Source organism: Rattus norvegicus, chromosome 4 (assembly GCF_021556685.1).
Source record: "Rattus norvegicus strain SHRSP/BbbUtx chromosome 4, alternate assembly SHRSP_T2T, whole genome shotgun sequence".
In the NCBI taxonomy this organism is placed as follows: Eukaryota; Metazoa; Chordata; class Mammalia; order Rodentia; family Muridae; genus Rattus; species Rattus norvegicus.
In genome coordinates this window covers 15,066,677-15,085,296 of record NC_141537.1, presented here as the reverse complement: position 1 = coordinate 15,085,296, position 18,620 = coordinate 15,066,677, and the positions used below count along the sequence as shown (strand labels likewise).

The window sequence follows — 18,620 nt, the reverse complement described above, 5'->3', positions numbered from 1 at the left end:
CCCCTCCCTCATTCCAAGTTTAGCACAGGTCCTCTTAAGCAAACAAAAATCAGTTGTCATAATAAAGTTGTTTTTAGATGGCTACAGTAATACAATGTCCCTAGAAAATAAACTGTTATCTAAGGAAAAGAAATCTTTTAGATAAGTTTCAGAATATTCCAGGCTTTATGGGAAATTTTATCCTTATAACTAATATATAATAGAAATGAACTCATTCACAAAGTAACAGGTTAATTTTTCTCTACTTTCTATCAAAGAGCCAGCATCAATTGCTACAGCTAACAGATGTCTCGGAAGAAATGACTGAATCTTAAGTCATATATTTTTATAATAAAATCAAATTAACATCAAGACAAGCTTATTAAACATTAAGCCAATATCATAGTTAATTACACAGAAATAATACCTCTAAGAACATGTCAAATACCAGTTAGCGGGTATTGAGAAATATAATCTTTCTTTTATTTATGTAAGTCAGACAGTTCACAGCCTACAAAGATTTCAGACTGACAGCAGGATGCTTTCCTAGTCACAGAACAGCAATGCCACAGACAGCACCTCTGCTCTGCAGATTCTGGGCAGAAGCCTCAATGCAAACCAGCACCCTGAGAGCCCACCCAGGACCAGGGAGGCTAAGGGAGAAGGGCAGTGTCAGGTACAAATCACCGTACATATGGAAGGAAGAAAACTCATCAAAACAAGAGACCTGAATTCAAACATTGGCTCCAATATCTACTATTTAATACTGGAGAAGTCACGGAAGCTCCTTAAACGTTGGTGGCCTTCACCTATGAAAGCAGGAGGAATGCATGTGTCTATTTAGCCACTGTAGGCTTTTGTGACCAACAAATAACGTATATAAGCTACAACAGAGCACAACACATACTACATGTCAACTATAATTAACCTTTTTATTTAAAAGTTCTCCAATTCAGTAAGAAAATACTTAGTTTCCTTTCCTGGGGAAGTCTAAGTGCAGTAATAGTTAGGTTTATTGACAACAAGAATAAAAGTAGCTGTCTGGAGCTCCTAAGAGACAATGTCGGTCCCGACTACACATTATTTAGAGGTGTCTGTGTCCTCCTCCTTTACTTCTCTCACCACTCGGTTTTGTTTGTGTTTTGTTTTTACAGAAGCTCTGCCTTATTGACTTAAGATCTCCTGTTTGGGTTTTTGCCTTACATGTCGTCTCTGGGGTGATCAATTCATTTAAAGCATATTTTCTCACGATTTTCCCAAATGAGTCTACAAAAGGTCTATTTACAACATTGCACCCCCAAACTGTCTGTTTTGTCAAGACAACTGTATACACTTTGCAAACTAAACACAATCTCCCATCATGCAAGCTACAATAAATGAATAAATGGTACAAAAATTAGCAAATTCTCACCCTTTCTTATTCTACCCAAACTTGGTGAAAAAAATTCCAGATTATCTATGTATATTATAATATGTATATATGTAATAATACTGAGGGTCAGCAAGAGAACTCAGTTCCCAAGCATGACAACCTAAATTCAAACCCCAGGACTCACATGATGAAAAAAGAGGATGGTGTCTAAGCAAGTTGTCCTTTGACATGTGCCCATGTGCACCATGGCACAGACAGACAGACAGACAAACGATAGGAGTTAAACAAAACAAAAAGAAAATCCTGAATAAAAATAAGAATAACCTATGCCTCAAATAAAAGGATCTAAACAGTCAATTCCTGCTTGAAACTTCCAGATTTTAATTTATTCTTCTTGTATGTATATACAAGCCACAGTGCTTGCAGACAGGCTCCCTACCTTTGCATGGGTTGTGGAACAGAACTCGGGTTGTCAGGCTTGCCTGCTTCCTCATCTCCGCAGCTCACAACAGCAAAACTGACTCAGTGAGCAACACTTGAAAATAAACGTCACCTAACAACTATTAGTTACATAAAGTATTCTCTAAACTTTAGTTATATAGATCTACAGGACTGAAACCTTAATTTTCTGTTTTAAAGAAAATCCGCTTTGGTAAGGTGTGTGCTTTACAGATCTATTTAATACTTTTTCTAGCATCAACAACCTTTCAGTGACACTGAGGGGTTCAGTCCTAGTTTTAAAGCAGGTTATACAACATGCTGAGGCAGATTCCTGAAGCAAACACCTGACAAAGCACACTCACAATAAATGATTTTCAGACAAATAAAACTTAGCAAAAGCAAAAAGACAACAAATTTCAAATGAGTAAACAAAAGTACTTAATAGACAATGAATGATTTTGTGGGCAACTAAAGCCTTTTTCTGACTTTTATCCTGTAACAGTCCAAGCTTGCAGGCTTCAGGCTTCTCATCTCTACTGTAACTGTCCCTGTTAAATAACCTTGTTAATAATAAACTATATTCAGGTTAATGTAAGACCTCTCTGTAGGTGTTTGTATCCATGTGTTTACATGCATGCCAGAGGTCAGCTTGCACATCTTCCTTCACCTTTCCTGCACTGCATTTTTAATAGGGATGTATCTTTATTTTATGCGTATGGAGTCCTATGGAGTCTTTCGCCTGCAAGCATGTATGTACACCGCGTGAATGTCTGATGCCCACAGAGGAGGGAAAGAGCCTAGGGAACCGCACAATTTGTTGTTTTCACTTCCAGGGGTTTTGTTTGTTGTTCATTTTTTACTTTTGTTTTGAGGGGTTTGTTTGTTTGAGCTAGATTCTCTCTATAAAGCCCTGGAACTCAACATGTAGAGCAGACTGACATCAAAGTCACAGAGACCCACCTGCCCACCTCCCCAGTACTGGGATAAAAGGTGTGTGCCGTGATAGGCATGGAATTGGGAGTTATAGAGGGCTGTAAGTTGCCATGTGGGTGCTAAGAGCCAAACCTGGGATAGGCGCTCCTACTCACCGAGCATCTCTTCAAGCTTGCTACTTTCCTTCTGAGACAGTGTCTCTCACTGAACTGGGAGCTCACCGGTTCAGCAAGGCTGGAGGCTAACCTGCTCCAGGAACCCTCCTGTCTCTGCTCCTGTAAGCACTGAGGTGTCAGGGATGCTCCCCGACGCCCAGCAAGAACATGGGTGTTGGAAATCTGTTCTCAGCACCTCATGCTTGTGTGGCAACTGCATTACCCCCTGAGCCATTTCTCTAGCCCACTAAATCCTTTTTATAATCAATCATCTCCAAGGATGGGTATCACAGTAAGAATAAGTCTGTTAACTGCAGGCATGACATTTCAACTTTGCTATCAGTTAATTCTGTTTGTAACCTAGGGTTAATCACTGTATCTATCAAAATACCTGAAGTGTTCTTTATTTATTACACTTCTGCATTTATGATGCCAAAGGTTAGCTTTCAATGGGAAGGCGACTACAGGAGGGATAGTGGGTGAAGGGTGCTCTCCCTGTAATAATGACCAGGAGGAAGATTCTTTGTACAGATCTACATGTTTTAAAAAAGCCAGATTTTTAACTATCTTCAAAGTGCTCTATGAAATGTCATATATTATAGTGTTATTACCCTTATTATTCTGGAGCCAATTCATGTTCCAGCACGCCTCTCATGATGCTCAGAAAACAAATTATTTCCACTTGACACTTTGCTTCTGCCTTTTATTCCCATTCAGTGCTTTCTCCACTCTCCATCTCAACTGCAAAACAAAACCTTCCAAACAAGTGCTTCCTTGAACTAAAAGTTGGTGTTTGCTCTCTCTCCATCCACACTGATGCGGAAGTATGACATCTAGCTTGCAAACAACCCAGCCATACAGGTCTCCTGATTCAGTGTAAACACTTGAGGGAACAGAGGCCATGTTCTTCCTTTGCATCTCCCTGGGCACCTACTACTATGACTGCAGCAGAGGACAGAGCAGATGAACAGGCACCAGGAGGATTCTAGTTCAAACTTTAGGGCCATGCACTGCCGTTCAGTTCCTGGGTTCTCGGCACTGAAGCTCTTCACCAGATCTAACCCTTAGGTCCACAAAGACTAGAAAGAGTGGCTCCAATTATGCACGATCCCTCTGAATTATTTTACACATCTAAAAATACTAGATGAATCTATATGAGGTTTAACGTGGTACGAATTATCAGATGAGCGTGTTTTAAAGATAGTTTCTCCTCAGGCCCTGTGATTTCATTATTACTACCTTCCCTAATAACTTTTCATCACCTGTCTGGTCACAGAATAAGACTCCCAACTACCTTAGAACTATATATCAACATTCACTGCCACACTCTAACCTATTAACCAACCCTGCTGCACACAGTCCTCTCATCTTAAGTTTCAACCATACCTTACTTGTCTACCTCTGCCAAAGGGGCCTTCTAAATTCTACTTTCTCTACACAATCCCCCCTCACCCTCCACTAACAATCTTTAAACTGTCTTTGCTCCGTGTTTCTATTATATCTCTACTGTTTGCAAGTACTTAGCTGTACTTATCTACATATACCTCTCACCCCCAGTTCCAAATGTTAAGAAAAGTAACCATCCTATAACCCTGTGGTTCTCAACCTCCCTAAGGCTGTGACCCTTTAATACAGTTCCTCATGTTGTGGCTACTTCATAACTGTAATTCTTCTACGGCTATAAATGCAATATAAATATCTGATATATAGAATATCGGCATGTGACTCCTGTGAAGAGTTGTTTAACCTCCACAGATGTCACGACCGACAGGCTGAGAACCATGGCTGTAACTTTTTGACTACATTAAACACTGAGGTTTATAAAGAAATTTAGAAGTTAGCAAAAAAGCACAACCACAAATGAATTTAAGGGCTAGAAACTAACACCTAAACCTCCCCACAGTGCACACAAACACATAGACACACCTTTTCTTAACATTAAAAATATCAAAAATATAATAAATATGGCTGACTTACTGACATATCAATCAGTCAATACAGAATAATCTAGAGCTTAAAAGGTCCAATGAAAATTCCTTAAGCCTCTGAAGTCTAGACTAATTCTACTTCTAAATGCTAAGTTTAACAGTTGCTTCTTCTTAAGACAGTAAGAAATGCTAAGGGTCAAGTAAATTCTTCATATTGATACTGATGCTATGGGAAAATAACTGAAATCTACTGACAGAACGCATATGGTGTGAACAGAAGGAAACCCACTAGCCTGGTCTGTAGGTTGTTAGAATGACATGAAAGGTTTTATGGCTTCATTTGGAAGGAGGATATTACATAGAACTGTTGTAAAGAGGAAATACTACATTATATACTAAAACTTCAATTTTAGAATAGAAATGAAATTTGAAAAAGTGATCTAAAAACAGTTATCCATTCTCTATCTTGACAGTTCATAAAAGGAATGTTTAATTTTTAATTTCCTAAATAGAATGGATGCACAGACAGCGCACTTCAAAGTGGAGGATGATAACCCGTCTAAGAAGAGAAAATCACAGGCAAGTATGAGCTTGCATTAACAAAACACTTTGTGCTATTAAGAAAGCTAAGTGACAGCAGGGAGTGGTGGCATACATCTTTAATCCCAGCATAAGCAGAGGCAGGTGGATCTCTGTAGGTTCCAGGCCAACCTGGTCTGCAAAGACAGACAGGACAACAGAAACCCTGTCTCAAAAAAACAAAAAACCAAAAAACAAAACAAAACAACAACAACAACAACAAAAAAAGAAATCTAGCATTCAAAAGTTGTAACCTTTTAAAAATTTTATTTCTTAAAGGTGTATGAGTATTCTGTCCACATGTGCAGCATGTGGCCACGGTACCAGAAAAGGGTGTTGGAACCCCTGGCCTGGAGCTACAGACAGCTGAAAGCTGCCATGGAGCGCTGGGAACTACTCTTAACTATTGAGCCCAAGCGTTTGCATCTTTTATGACTGTGTCGGACTTCCAGATGAGCATAATAAACCACTTTGCATGCTCTTCAATGTTATTTTTTATATTTCAGGGTTTAATTTCAGCATGTTCTCAATAAAACCCTACAAGTCCCTTACTGTTCTTTGATGCATTTTGTTTTAAAGGCCTAAAACATCCTTTAAATACCCAATTACAGTGTATATGATTAACCATTTTGTGTTTTGATTGATCTGATTCTGGGAAAACTCAATTATGAAATATGATCCACATTAAATAATTAAATGGTTTAATTACCTTATTTACCCTCAAGAAAGGTCTATCAATCAAGCAAGCTTGACCCAAATCTACACATGATCTTACTCCTACTAACAGAAGAGTTAACCAAATGCTCACTCCATGTGATTTATCCACACTGTCAACAGAACTTCAGTATTTTATGTAACACTGGCTGCATTTAGAGATCACAAATTATTGACCACACATCATCATCAAAATGCTTGGATAAACAAGAGTAGTACGTAGTATACTGAGGTTTTAGTTAATAAGGTTAAAAGCGGGAGGGATGAAAGGAAGGTAAAGATAAGAAGTGTTAGGTAACTGTGAAAAGAACAACTCTTAGGTGGGTACAATAGCTAGGAAGGTATGGTGGTTCATACATGATTGGCCCAGGGAGTGGCACTACTAGGAGGTGTGGCCTTGTTGGAGTAGGTGTGTCATTGTGGGTGTGGGCTTTAATACCCTCATCCTAGCTTCCTGGAAGTCAGTCTTCCACTAGCAGCCTTCAGATGAAGATGTAGAACTCTCAGCTCCTCCTGCACCATGCCTACCTGGACTCTGCCATGCTCCTGCCTTGATGAAAATGGACTGAACCTCTGACCCTGTAAGCCAGCCCCAATTAAATGTTGTTCCTTATAAGAGTTGCCTTGGTCATGGCGTCTCTTCACAGCAGTAAAACTCTTAGACAGAAGGGGAAGGTGAGGTATTTGTTATGGTGCCCAGACTTTAGAGACTGTTAAAGCTACAGAAGGGTGTAACTAGGAAATATGACAAGGAGACAAGCATGTGAGAAAGATGTGGAGTAAGAAGGGAAGTATATGAGATGTGGCTGATAGTACAGTAAAGACCATAAACCACAGCCCCACAAACCTGATATGTACAAACAAAATGAAATCCACCATGATACCCACGTGCAAGAATGAAAATTAACAGGAAGGACGGAAGTACTTAGGTAGTGAATTGCTTGCACAACTGTGCTGAAGTTAAAGGTGGCATTCTAAGATTCTGTGGCTCTAGACCTCTCTACATGCTGCAGAGGCAAATGAGAGCCACCAACCTCTGCACCTCACTGTTTCCAGGCTCTCGATCCTTCAGCATCAGCTCCTTCACCTCAGCACTCCAGGCATAACGCATGTCTACAGTCGCTTCTACAGTATCATACAAAGGGAAGAGCTCAGAGATTAGACCATGTACGCTTAGCTCTGGACTGTGTTTTCTCAACTACATGCTCTCAATTTTAGCACATCCCAGTCTCAAATGAAAGGATACAGGTAGTGTTGACAAACAAACAAACAAACAAACCAAAAGCAACAAAACATTAAATATGTAATTCTAACACAGAAGTATGAAAAACCAAAACAACGTAACTCCTTAAAAATTATTTATGCGTTAGTAATATAATAACACCTAGTGGGGGTGAGTTAAGTACAATATCAGACAGGAACTCAAAATAATGATTTTTAAGTACAGTCAAAATGATTTTAAGTCCAAGAAAATAAGCCTTGACTAAGTTCTTTTTCACATCTTGTAAACAAACAACTGAATACAATTTTTAAAGATTGTTACAAGATATGAAAGAAGAATTTAAAAAGGAAAAATAAATACTGAAAGTGAAAAATACAGTAAGGAGAAAGAATTTGGAAAGTCTCACTCTTAGAATAGATCAGGGAAAAGACGAGATATCTAGGCTTGAAGACAAAATACAGAAACCAGACACAAATAAAATTAGAAAGTACCAGCCCAAGACCTCTGAAAGTATCAAATATATGGATAGGCATAGGAAAACCCATTTTCAAAGGCATTGAAAGCATTTTTAAAAATAATTATAACAAGAAACTTCCCAGATTTAGGAGAAGAGACGTCAATCCACATACAGAAAGCATCACACCAACAGACAAGACCAGAAAAGACTCTTCCTTAACATATTATCACTAACGCACCAAGCATGCAAAGCAAAAAGTATACTGAAGGCAGCAAGAGAGAAGCAGAAGCACCACATGACAACACAGAGCAATGCCAAGGCAGAGCACGACTCCCAACAAAGCTATCTGTCATAACTACAGGAAAAATAAAAACTTTCTGTAACAAAAATAGACTAAGGGAACTTATGACCACGAAGCCAGCTCTACAGAACATCCTTGCAGGAATCCTTCACACCGAGAAAGAAAGCACAGCCATTCACAAGGCCACAGGGAAAAATAAACTACACTAGACTGCTAAAAAAGACAGGAAGAAAAAAAAAAATCTACAAAATCAACACACTGGCAGGAACCAATACAGGACTCTCAATGATAACGCTAAATACTAGTGGTCTCAGTTTCCCAATCAAAAGACACAGACTAGAGGACTGGGTCAACAACCAGGAGCCATCTATGTGCTGCTTCTAAAAAAACACACCTCACCACCAAAAACAAACAGTACTTTAGGGCAAAGGATGGACATTTTTCCTCTCCGCAAATAAACCTAACAAACAGGCAGGGGTCACTGCTCTAGTGTCAGGAACAAAACAAGGCTGTCCTGTTTCTCCACTCTCGTGCAGTGTAGTGTTGGAAGTCAAGTCTTAGAACAAGGAAGACCAATCATGCAAATAAAGATACAAATAGGAAAAGTAAAAGCACTTCTTTGTGTAGATGACGTGATTCTACAAATAAAGACTCTAAAGACTCAATCGGAAAATTCTTAGAAGTGATAGACAATTTCCACAACAGGGCAAGATACAAATCCTCAAACAACTGAAAAACTACAGAGGTATGAAAATCTACTACTTTGTAAGCTAATTAAAAATATAGGCTTTTTTTTTTAAAGAAGTTTGTCTAACCCATGCATGGTATTTGTGTTCAATGTTTCCCCCTGGGAGACATGAGTCATTAAACTTCAATGCCAGGGTTATCTTCCTATAACTATTGGTGTTCCCACCCCCCCCCACCTCTAGAGTCTTTATTTACTCTTGGTTGCCTACAATAACCAGATGATAAGATTCTATTGAAGACACACACACTTTGGTTGTAAGACAGGGATTTGTTACAGCAACGTATGTGTAGAGCTGCCCCATCAAATGTTTACAATGAGGGTGCAATCCTGAGGTCTGTTCACCCTATTGTTAATAATTCTCTAAAACAATACTTGACACCCTTACCTTAGCTTAGACCATGATTGTTTCCGTGCATGGATATGTGTACACCATAAACATAAACTTTGAGAATGGCTTAATGATTTTAATCTACTTTTCTATAATTCAAACACATAAAAAGAAAGAGAGAGAGAGAGAGAGAGAGAGAGAGAGAGAGAGAGGAGAGGGAGAGAGAGAGAGAGAGAGAGAGAGAGAGAGAGAGAGAGAGAGAGCGCTAAAGTCTAAATATAGCAATTCCTGAGCGTCACTGGCTATCATGTACCAGAGAGGCTAGGCTGCCTTCACCTAGCCTTTGGCTGCTACCCTTTTATTTAGAATGCTGTTCAAACCTGCATGGCTCTCTGACACTACTGAGGTACAGTATTTCGATGCAGGGTCATCACAAGAACGTTCCCTGACTGCCTCCTTGCCTCTGAGAATCCTTAGGTTTTCTTTCTGTCCTTAGTGTCACGGGACTAGAACTGGAGCCTTTCCATATGCTTCACCGTCCTGCCTCGTTACTTTTGAAATGTGTAGCATCGTTGTAGTCTCTGTCTGGTCTTCCCTGTCTCTCTCCATCCAGCCCTAGTCTTTCTCAACCCCTCACCATCCATCTTCCAGCACGCCTTTTCCCCACGCTGGGCTTACTGAAAGAAAATGCTGTGATCTTATTTAACAATTACTTTAAAATCTCTTCACTTTACTGTTAGGGTTTTTTTCTCTCCCACTTTTATTTTTGAAACAGATTTCATGTTCCAGGCAGTTCTCAAATTTACTATGAAGATGAGGATGACCTTGAACTTGTGATTGGCATGTGCAGATGCTGGCATTAAGGATATGAACCACCACGCCCAGTTTGTATGAGGCTAAGCGGTTACCTGTCCAACCCATCTGTATTTACTTCTTGACATCTTTCTTTTTCAGTACATGCTTTATGCTACGGCACCAGTAAAGACAGTAAAAACATTCTAAGACAGAATTGTAAATTAGCAGCAGCTGTGCTTTGACTTCCGCTGTTTCTACCAGAAGGAAGTAAATAGAAGACACACGGTTTCCATTCTTACTATAAATTCAAGACACTAAACAGCAACTACAGGGCTGTACAGTAAGCTCTTGTGTAAAAACACTGTAAAACACTTCAAACCCCTCTCGTTACTGTGGACTCCTCACTGCTAATTCTGCCAGCCCTGTATGACCCCAGGAACCAGTCAGCAAACACGTACGCACACAGCACACTACCACCTACTCACCACACAGCCAGCCACCACACACCTTCCTGATCCCACTGCCACAGAACTAGCACATGCCCACGTTCTCTAATTCCACGACTACTCAGACTCGTTTCTTATTTCTTCATTTTCAGTATAGGGAAGAAAAAAAAAAGAAAAAGAAAAAGAAACTGATTACATCACTTAAAAACCTCTAGGGATTTCCCAGGGCCTAAAAGAGGAAGAAAATTTTTACTTGACTAGAACATAAGTTCTTTCTTCCACAAACTGCACGTAGATCTACTATAAAATCAACGCAACCACCTACCCCTCAGCTGCCAACTGCATATTCTATACACATACAACATACATACTATGCCTGTCTTCTAACCCTAATAGTTCATCCACCTAAGAGCTTTTTTCTCCTTCTCATCTATTTGACACATTTCTTCAGATTTATCTTGGCCCAGATCATTCATTATAGAAAATTAACCTGTGAAAAATAATGTTGCAATAATTGTATTACTACAAGAGTAATTTGTGTGAAAATGTATGTATTATGTGTTAGTGTGATATTTACATGCTGTGTGTGAGCACATGTAAGTGGGTATGCATGCCTGTGTATGCATGTGAAGAGGCCAGACAATGCAGGCTATCCTCCTGCTCTGTCACTCCCTGCCTTATTCCTGGAGAAAGAAAGGGTCTCCTCTCCCTGAACCTGGAGCTAAGGAGATCCTCCTGAGTCTCACCACAGGGCTGGGTGGGGCTATAGGTAAGAGCCCAGCAGTCAGAACCAGCTCTTTTTAAATATAGGTACTGGCATCTGGACTTGGGGCCTTGTTCTTACACAGCAAGCACTCTTACCCGCTGAGCCATCTCGCCATCCACTATAAGAGTAATTTAATATTTCAAACTTTCAGAGGAAAAAAATGGCAAACTAAACATGGGCATTTAACTTTACTCCCTTATAAAACGTAGCTGAAATCAAAGCAAAATCATAAACACACAAGGACAGAGAAGATCACCAAAATGAACTCTGAAAGATGCATGACTAGTAACTGAATACACACACAGATCTGAGAGCATCAGGACATCACAAGGCAGAAAGGAAAGTGCTGGCCCAATTTATCCCACATCAACAAAACTCATTAACCGACTGCTAACTGACTTGATGATCCCCACTATGAATGTGACAGTCAAGTGGTGAGTGCCATCTTAAGACCAGATGCCAGGGGCTGGGGATTTAGCTCAGTGGTAGAGCGCTTACCTAGGAAGCGCAAGGCCCTGGGTTTGGTCCCCAGCTCCGAAAAAAAGAACCAAAAAAAAAAAAAAAAACAAAAAACAAAACAACCAGATGCCAGTACCTATATTTAAAAAGAGCTGGTTCTGACTGCTGGGCTCTTACCTATAGCCCCACCCAGCCCTGTGGTGAGACTCAGGAGGATCTCCTTAGCTCCAGGTTCAGGGAGAGGAGACCCTTTCTTTCTCCAGGAATAAGGCAGGGAGTGACAGAGCAGGAGGATAGCCTGCATTGTCTGGCCTCTTCACATGCATACACAGGCATGCATGCCCACTTACATGTGCTCACACACAGCATGTAAATATCACTTTCCAATTCAACATTACTGAGTATCTCTGTCACTCTACAGACAACTGAAAGTCAGAACCACCTCTTGAGTGTGTTGACAGCCCAAGTCTTTCCCACTCAGGATACGCCCTCTGCACACAAAACCTATCTCATTCCGAGAACTGAGCTGACTAATAAAACAATCTTTTTGTGTCCAGGATGTCTACTCATCTCAAGAATAGTGGAGTTAGTTCTTTCTTTGTTCAGAACTCAGAAATGAACCCATGGATCAGTGAATGAACTCCTTGTCATTTTCCTGTAACAGGATCGCACAAACCTCAAACTTGCAATGCACTGCAGTCAGCACAGGTCTTCCAAGTGGCTGCCACTGTAAATACATTTAGCCACACTCAACCTTACAATTTCTTTTAAGAACAATAATGAAGTATGTGGCCAAGACTACATCCCTGCCTACCACTCTCTCTGTTGTTTGTTTTTTTTCGTTCAGATAAGGTTTCTCTGTGTAGCCCTGGCTGTCTTGGAACTCAGAATTGTCCTGCCTCTGCCTCCCCAGTGCTGGGATTAAGGTGTATGCATCTCCAGCCTGTCTTTATTTTATTTTATTTTTTTTTGGTTCTTTTTTTCGGAGCTGGGGACCGAACCCAGGGCCGACTATCTTTATTTTTAATAGCCAGGACACTTTCTGAAAAATAAACATACACTACGCATGCCCCTCTACATATACATACATATATATATATATGTACATATACATTCACATATACACACATATATACACATATATATAGTGAACATATGCATTTGACTATGCCCACTGTGTAGACCTAGAAGCAATAATTCCTTAGTAGCAATAAGATCTCTAGCATGAAAATGTCTAAATCCATTTCACATTCCTTAGAGAAATACTGGATCCTGCTAGGACAGTCATTTTAAAGTGATCCTAAACTATCTTGCTGATTCACAAAATAAGAAAATGCTCGAAGACTCACAGGAACACTGATACATAAATTACCTATCAGTGCGTCTATACTAATACTGAGTGAATGAATGGTTGAGTATCAAAGGGAAATTTACTCTATTACAGGCAAGTTGGATCTGTAGTTAAAAGATGCTTGCCTGCCATCAACCCTGGTAACTGCGCTTTGATCCCTGGGGCTCACACAGTAGAAGGAAAGCATCAGCTCTCAGGAGCCGCCCTCTGACCTCCCTATGGACATCACACTAACATACAAGATATATAAACAAGTGCGATTTAAAACTAAAGCCATTATTGAACTTCAGTAAACATAAATCAGAGAACTAGAAAAAATACCACTTGACGACTATTTTAAAATAGTATATTCATGCAAGAATAATCACTGTTAAAACCAATCAGTATGTTCAAGAGTAATAAAATAAGGGTACAGTCTCAAAATAATTCTAAAAAAGATACATGGTATTTATGAAGACTAAGACTGAGAGGAGAGGGTGTGACAGTAGGAGAAGCACATGCTGGAGTATCCAGTGAGACCAGGGGAGGGACCCTGGGGGGAGCGGGTGACCAAGATACCCTGTATACAAGTATGAAACTGTCTAGGAAAAAATAAAAGATATTCCAAGAAAAACCTAAGAGGAAGAAGAGGACCATCTAGTATTGGATGTGAACACAAAGCTGTAATCTTTGCACTCCAGAAGCTAAAATAGGAAAATTTCCAGTAAAGCGTAGCCTAGGTTGACCAGTGAATTCAGACCAGCTTGGGTGCGTAATAGTAAGACCTTGACTCAGGAGAATAAACAAACAAACAAACAAATAAATAAAGATGATGCTATAATAGAGAAACACTGATGAGCTCCAAAACTATATAATCAAAACTATCATCAAAGCATTTGATTCCTCATATTCTAAGAGAGAAAATGGTATGTCTGAGGTGTTCCTGTCCTACAGAAGAAACCTGATCATAAACATGAATAAAAATCAGCCAAACTAATATAGAAAAATGTTCTACAAAAATAACTGCCCTCAATGCTTTAAAAATGTCAGTCATGAGATACAAATACGGGTTTAGAAACACTTTGTTGTTTAAAGGAATCTAGATACATGACAATTAAATTAACATAATCCTGGACCTTCTTTTGCTCTAAAACACACACTATGGTGGTGAAATATGAACATGTGCACATTAAAAAACAGAAGCATAAAAACACTAGTTTACAGACTTCATCACCTTACACATGCTGTGTCTGCATCTGACTGACAACCAAGACAAACTTAGAATGTGCTAAGGCACAGTACAAGACTCAAGGCCATAACTACACTAACATGCTAAACTTAATATAGAAAGATGCAAAACAACAGGATATCAAAAGCTCGAAATGAAAGGAATGTAATAAAAATGGTTTTCATATTAGTGTTTTTCTTGTTCTTCATTTCTATCTTTATGACTATTCTAAAATGCTATCATTTCAAAATAGCTGGCTATAATCCAAATACTGTTTTTATATGCCCCAGAAAGCACAAAAGAAAGATCTACAGTGTAAAAATACCAAACAAGGAAGAAATCAAGGCACTATAGTAGACCAAATCCTGTAAGCATAAAGGAAAACAGTACGCAGTCAAGAAGGTGGTAATAAGACTAGAAAAGGCCATTAGAATGGTCTCTAAACAACAACAGTCTTACCTATTAATTATCTGTGGGAAAATAGATTAAATTCTCCAAATGTATATAGAGTAACTAAATGATTAAAAAAGAAAAAGACCCAACTGTATGCTGCGTCAAGGACCTCACTTGGCCTCCAAAGGGACAGAGTAAAGTGGAAGGACGGAGCAAGATAGTCCACAGAAATGGAATCCTAAAAAGTAATAGAAATATACTGGATTAATCTGGGTTTAATTTGAATCATTTAGTCTCTAAAAATATAGAAAAAACCTGGAAGCTGTAATACACTTTTAACCTACCTCCTTTTGCGGGGCTGGAGAAATGACTCAGCAGTTAAAAGCATTGTCTGTTCTTGCAGAGGACCTGGGTTCAATTCTCGGCACCCACCCATACATGTAAGCAAAGCATTCATGCACATAAAATAAAAATAAATAGGGGTTGGGGATTTAGCTCAGTGGTAGAGCGCTTGCCTAGCAAGTGCAAGGCCCTGAGTTCGGTCCCCAGCTCTAAATAAATAAATAAATAAATAAATAAATAAATAAATAAATAAATAAATCTTAGAAGAAGAGGAGAAGAGAGGGAGGAAAAATGGGGGGGGGGGGGAGAGAACAAACGAACTGGTGGAAATGAACAGAACCATGCTCAGTCCGCCTGATATCTGCTATACTCTGGCTAATGCCCTCTGAGATCACCGGATTTATTATAACAACACTAACAATGATGCCTTGTTTTTTCCATGCAGATTATTATTTCAAAACTCAATACACAAGAATTCCATGCTATGGGGCTGAAGCCATGAATCCGCAGTTAAAAGAACTGGCAGCTCTTCCAAAGGAGCGGCATTCATGACAACTCTAACTCCAGTCCTGAGGGATCCAACATCTTCAAGCCTCCACGACTACCACTCATACACGTGGTGCACAGACATGCAAATATGCCAAACACTCACATACATAAAATAAAAAACTCTACTGCTAGGCATATTAATTAATCTAAACAAACATGCTAACATTAAATGGTTTGACAAATACATTTTAACACAGAAAGCAATAGGCACACGGTAATCTTCTAAAGAGAAAACAAACAAGCCCAATGACTGGCTGTTATGTTTCAAAGATCAGTGTTTCGATGAGAAAACCAAAGCCCAGAAGCCTCCAAGAATGAGGGCAGATGTGAGTATTCAGATACCAAGGCAGCTAAAGTTCATAGGAAAGTCCAGAAAGACAGCTACCCGGAGAAAAGTTGAGGAACTTGATTTCTCTTCAGTCTTCAACTGAGACCTGTTCAGTACATATCTGAAGGAAAGCCTCACCAACTCAAAGAAAGAATCACCAAAAAGGGGTAGGCAAAACAATCAGCACACTTCACAGCCAGAGTGAGGAACCTATACAAAAGTGTAGGAGATACGACACGCGTTGGTGCCTTTATAGTAGCACCAAATTAGCTCTGTACTGGGCTGAGATGGCTCAGTGAGCAGGAGCGGGCAGGTAAACCTGGAGACCTGTGTTTCTCCTCAGGACTGAAATGGAGGAGAGAACCAACTCCCAGAACTGTCCTCTAATTTCCACAAGTGTGCACTTACACACACACACACACACACACACACACACACACAGAAACAATTTTTAACCAAATTATCAACAAAAAAGGGATACTTGATCTCTCCAAAGAGAGCTGGCGCAGCAAGATCTGAAGAATTTTCCTGTTTTCCAGACTCTCTAACTGTGTACTAAAACAATGCTCTGACATGAAGTAGTAGCTCACACCTTTAATCCCAGCGCTCAGGAGACACAGATCTCTGAGTTCGAGGACAACCTCCTGGTCTACAGAGTGAATTCCAGGACAGCCAGGGCTGCACAGAGAAACCCTGTCAAAGAAAAAAAAAAAACAAAACCTCAAAACAAAACAACAAAGAAAAAAAACTGGAAGGGAGAAAGAAAATAATGCTTAATAATATTAAAACTATTCAAAGAAAATACATATGGAAACATCATAAAGTACACAACTATCTAGCACTCAGAGAAAATTTACAAGCTGTAACAATTAGGAAAAAAAACAGAAACAAAAGTAAGAAAGATGACATGATTTGTAAACAAAAATATTAAAATGTAGAGTTTTGTTATGAATTAGTATAGTACAAAATAATTACACGAAACACTGCTGGAAGAAATCAGAAATTTGAAAAGAAAAACATTTCATGCTCCTTGATTGGAAGACTTGATATCATTAAAAAATAATGGCGAATGGTAAAAAAATAAATGGCCAATAAATGTATGAAAAAAACTATTTTGCTACCCATCAAGTCAAAATCTCATATGCAAATCGAAACCCCAATGAGAGTGTCCCTTGTTCCAGTCAGCATCTCAGTGAGGAGGACAAGTAACAATTGCTGGTGAGGCTGCGGACAAGAGAACCTCGTGCGGAGGTGGGAATGGAAGCAGCACAGCCACTGTGGAGGTCAGTTCAGAAAAAGCCAACAACAGAGCTCCTGTGTGAGTCAGCCCTGTCACTCCTGGGTGTACACTCACAGGACTCCAGTCAACACATCACACAGATCCTTCACAGCAATGCTCGCTGCAGTACTACGTTCAATGCTAACTTATGGAGCCATCTTGGTGTCCACTAGAATGGAGAGGAAAATGTGACACAGGGACATCATGGAACTTTTTTTTAGCCATAACAAAGTCCTGTCCTTTGTAGGATACAAGTGGACATAATCACACTTGTATCACATAATGAATTAAGCCAATCTCAGACAAACAAATGTCTTCTCTTATTTCTGAGTCCTAGATTTCATACACACACACACACACACACACACACACACACACACCATAAAAGCAGAACGGCCTAGGGAGTCAAAGGGCACACCAGAGAAGGGAAGGTAGGGAACAGAATGAAAATATGCCCTATATACAAGATATACACATATGAATGATTTTAAAGTAATTTTGTTTCTCTCTGTAGACCAGGCTGTCCTGAAACTCATAGAGATTCACCTGCCTCTGCCTCCCCAGTGCTGTGATTAAAGGAATAAGTATACCACCACACCTGACTAAAAGTAAAAATTTTAAAACCACTATGTCTTAGTCAGGGTATCTATTCTTACACAAGCATCATGACCAAGAAGCAAATTGGAGAGGAAAGGGTTTATTCAGCTTACACTTCCACATTGCTGTTCATCACCAGAGGAAGTCAGGACTGGAACTCAGGCAGGTCAGGAAGCAGGAGCTGATGCAGAGGCCATGGAGGGATGTTACTCACTGGCTTGCTTCCCCTGGCTTGCTCAGCTTGCTCTCTTATAGAACCCAGGATCACCAGCCCAGGGACGGCACCGCCCACAATGGGCTGGGCCCTCCTAGTTGAGAAAATGCCTTACAGCTGCTGTGTCTCAGGAAGGCATTTCCTCAAGGGAGGTTCTTTCTCTGTGATAACTCCAGCTTGTGTCAAGTTGACACACAAAACCAGCCAGTGCAATGACCTTGCCAGAGATGTCACTGGGGATGGATTCTGAGCTTTCAAAAGTCCACACCATTCCTAATTAACTCTCTCTGCCTTACACTTGAGGACGAGATGCTGGGACCTGCTTTAGCGCCATGCCTGACTGCTACCATGCTTGCCACCACGATACGATTTAACCCTTGAAATTGTACAGCCCCAGTACACACTTCTGAAGGTTGCCTCGACTATGGGGACTTTTGAAGATGGAATAAATGCGCTTTGCATTAAAAGATGGCTACAGGCGTACAGTATAGGAGCCAGGGAGTAGAATGTGGTGGCTTGAATGAGAATGCAGGCCGTAGGCCCACATATTAAAATGCTTGGTCCCCAGTCTGAGGCTTCAAAAGTCCACGCCATTCCCAGTTAGCTCCCCCCTCCTCCATCTGCCTCAAGGGTGTAGATGAGACATAAGCTGCCAGCCACTGCTCCAGCAACACGCCTGCCTGCCACCCGTGCTCCCTGCCATACAGATGTGTATTAGCTTCTGAAATTCTAAGCCC

The 18,620-nt window shown here is 40.1% G+C and overlaps 1 protein-coding gene across 16 annotated transcripts in view; it reads right to left on the bottom strand.

Moving 5' to 3' along the window:
• The window catches only part of Phtf2 (putative homeodomain transcription factor 2), a 113,922-nt gene that overhangs the window by 89,333 nt on the left and 5,969 nt on the right, over positions 1 to 18,620 (bottom strand). For 4 of the 16 annotated variants that reach the window (XM_087656417.1, XM_087656418.1, XM_087656432.1 and 1 more), the window contains exon 2: positions 16,386 to 16,486. The gene's annotated coding sequence lies outside the window, so the exon portion shown is untranslated. 16 annotated transcript variants of the gene reach the window in all.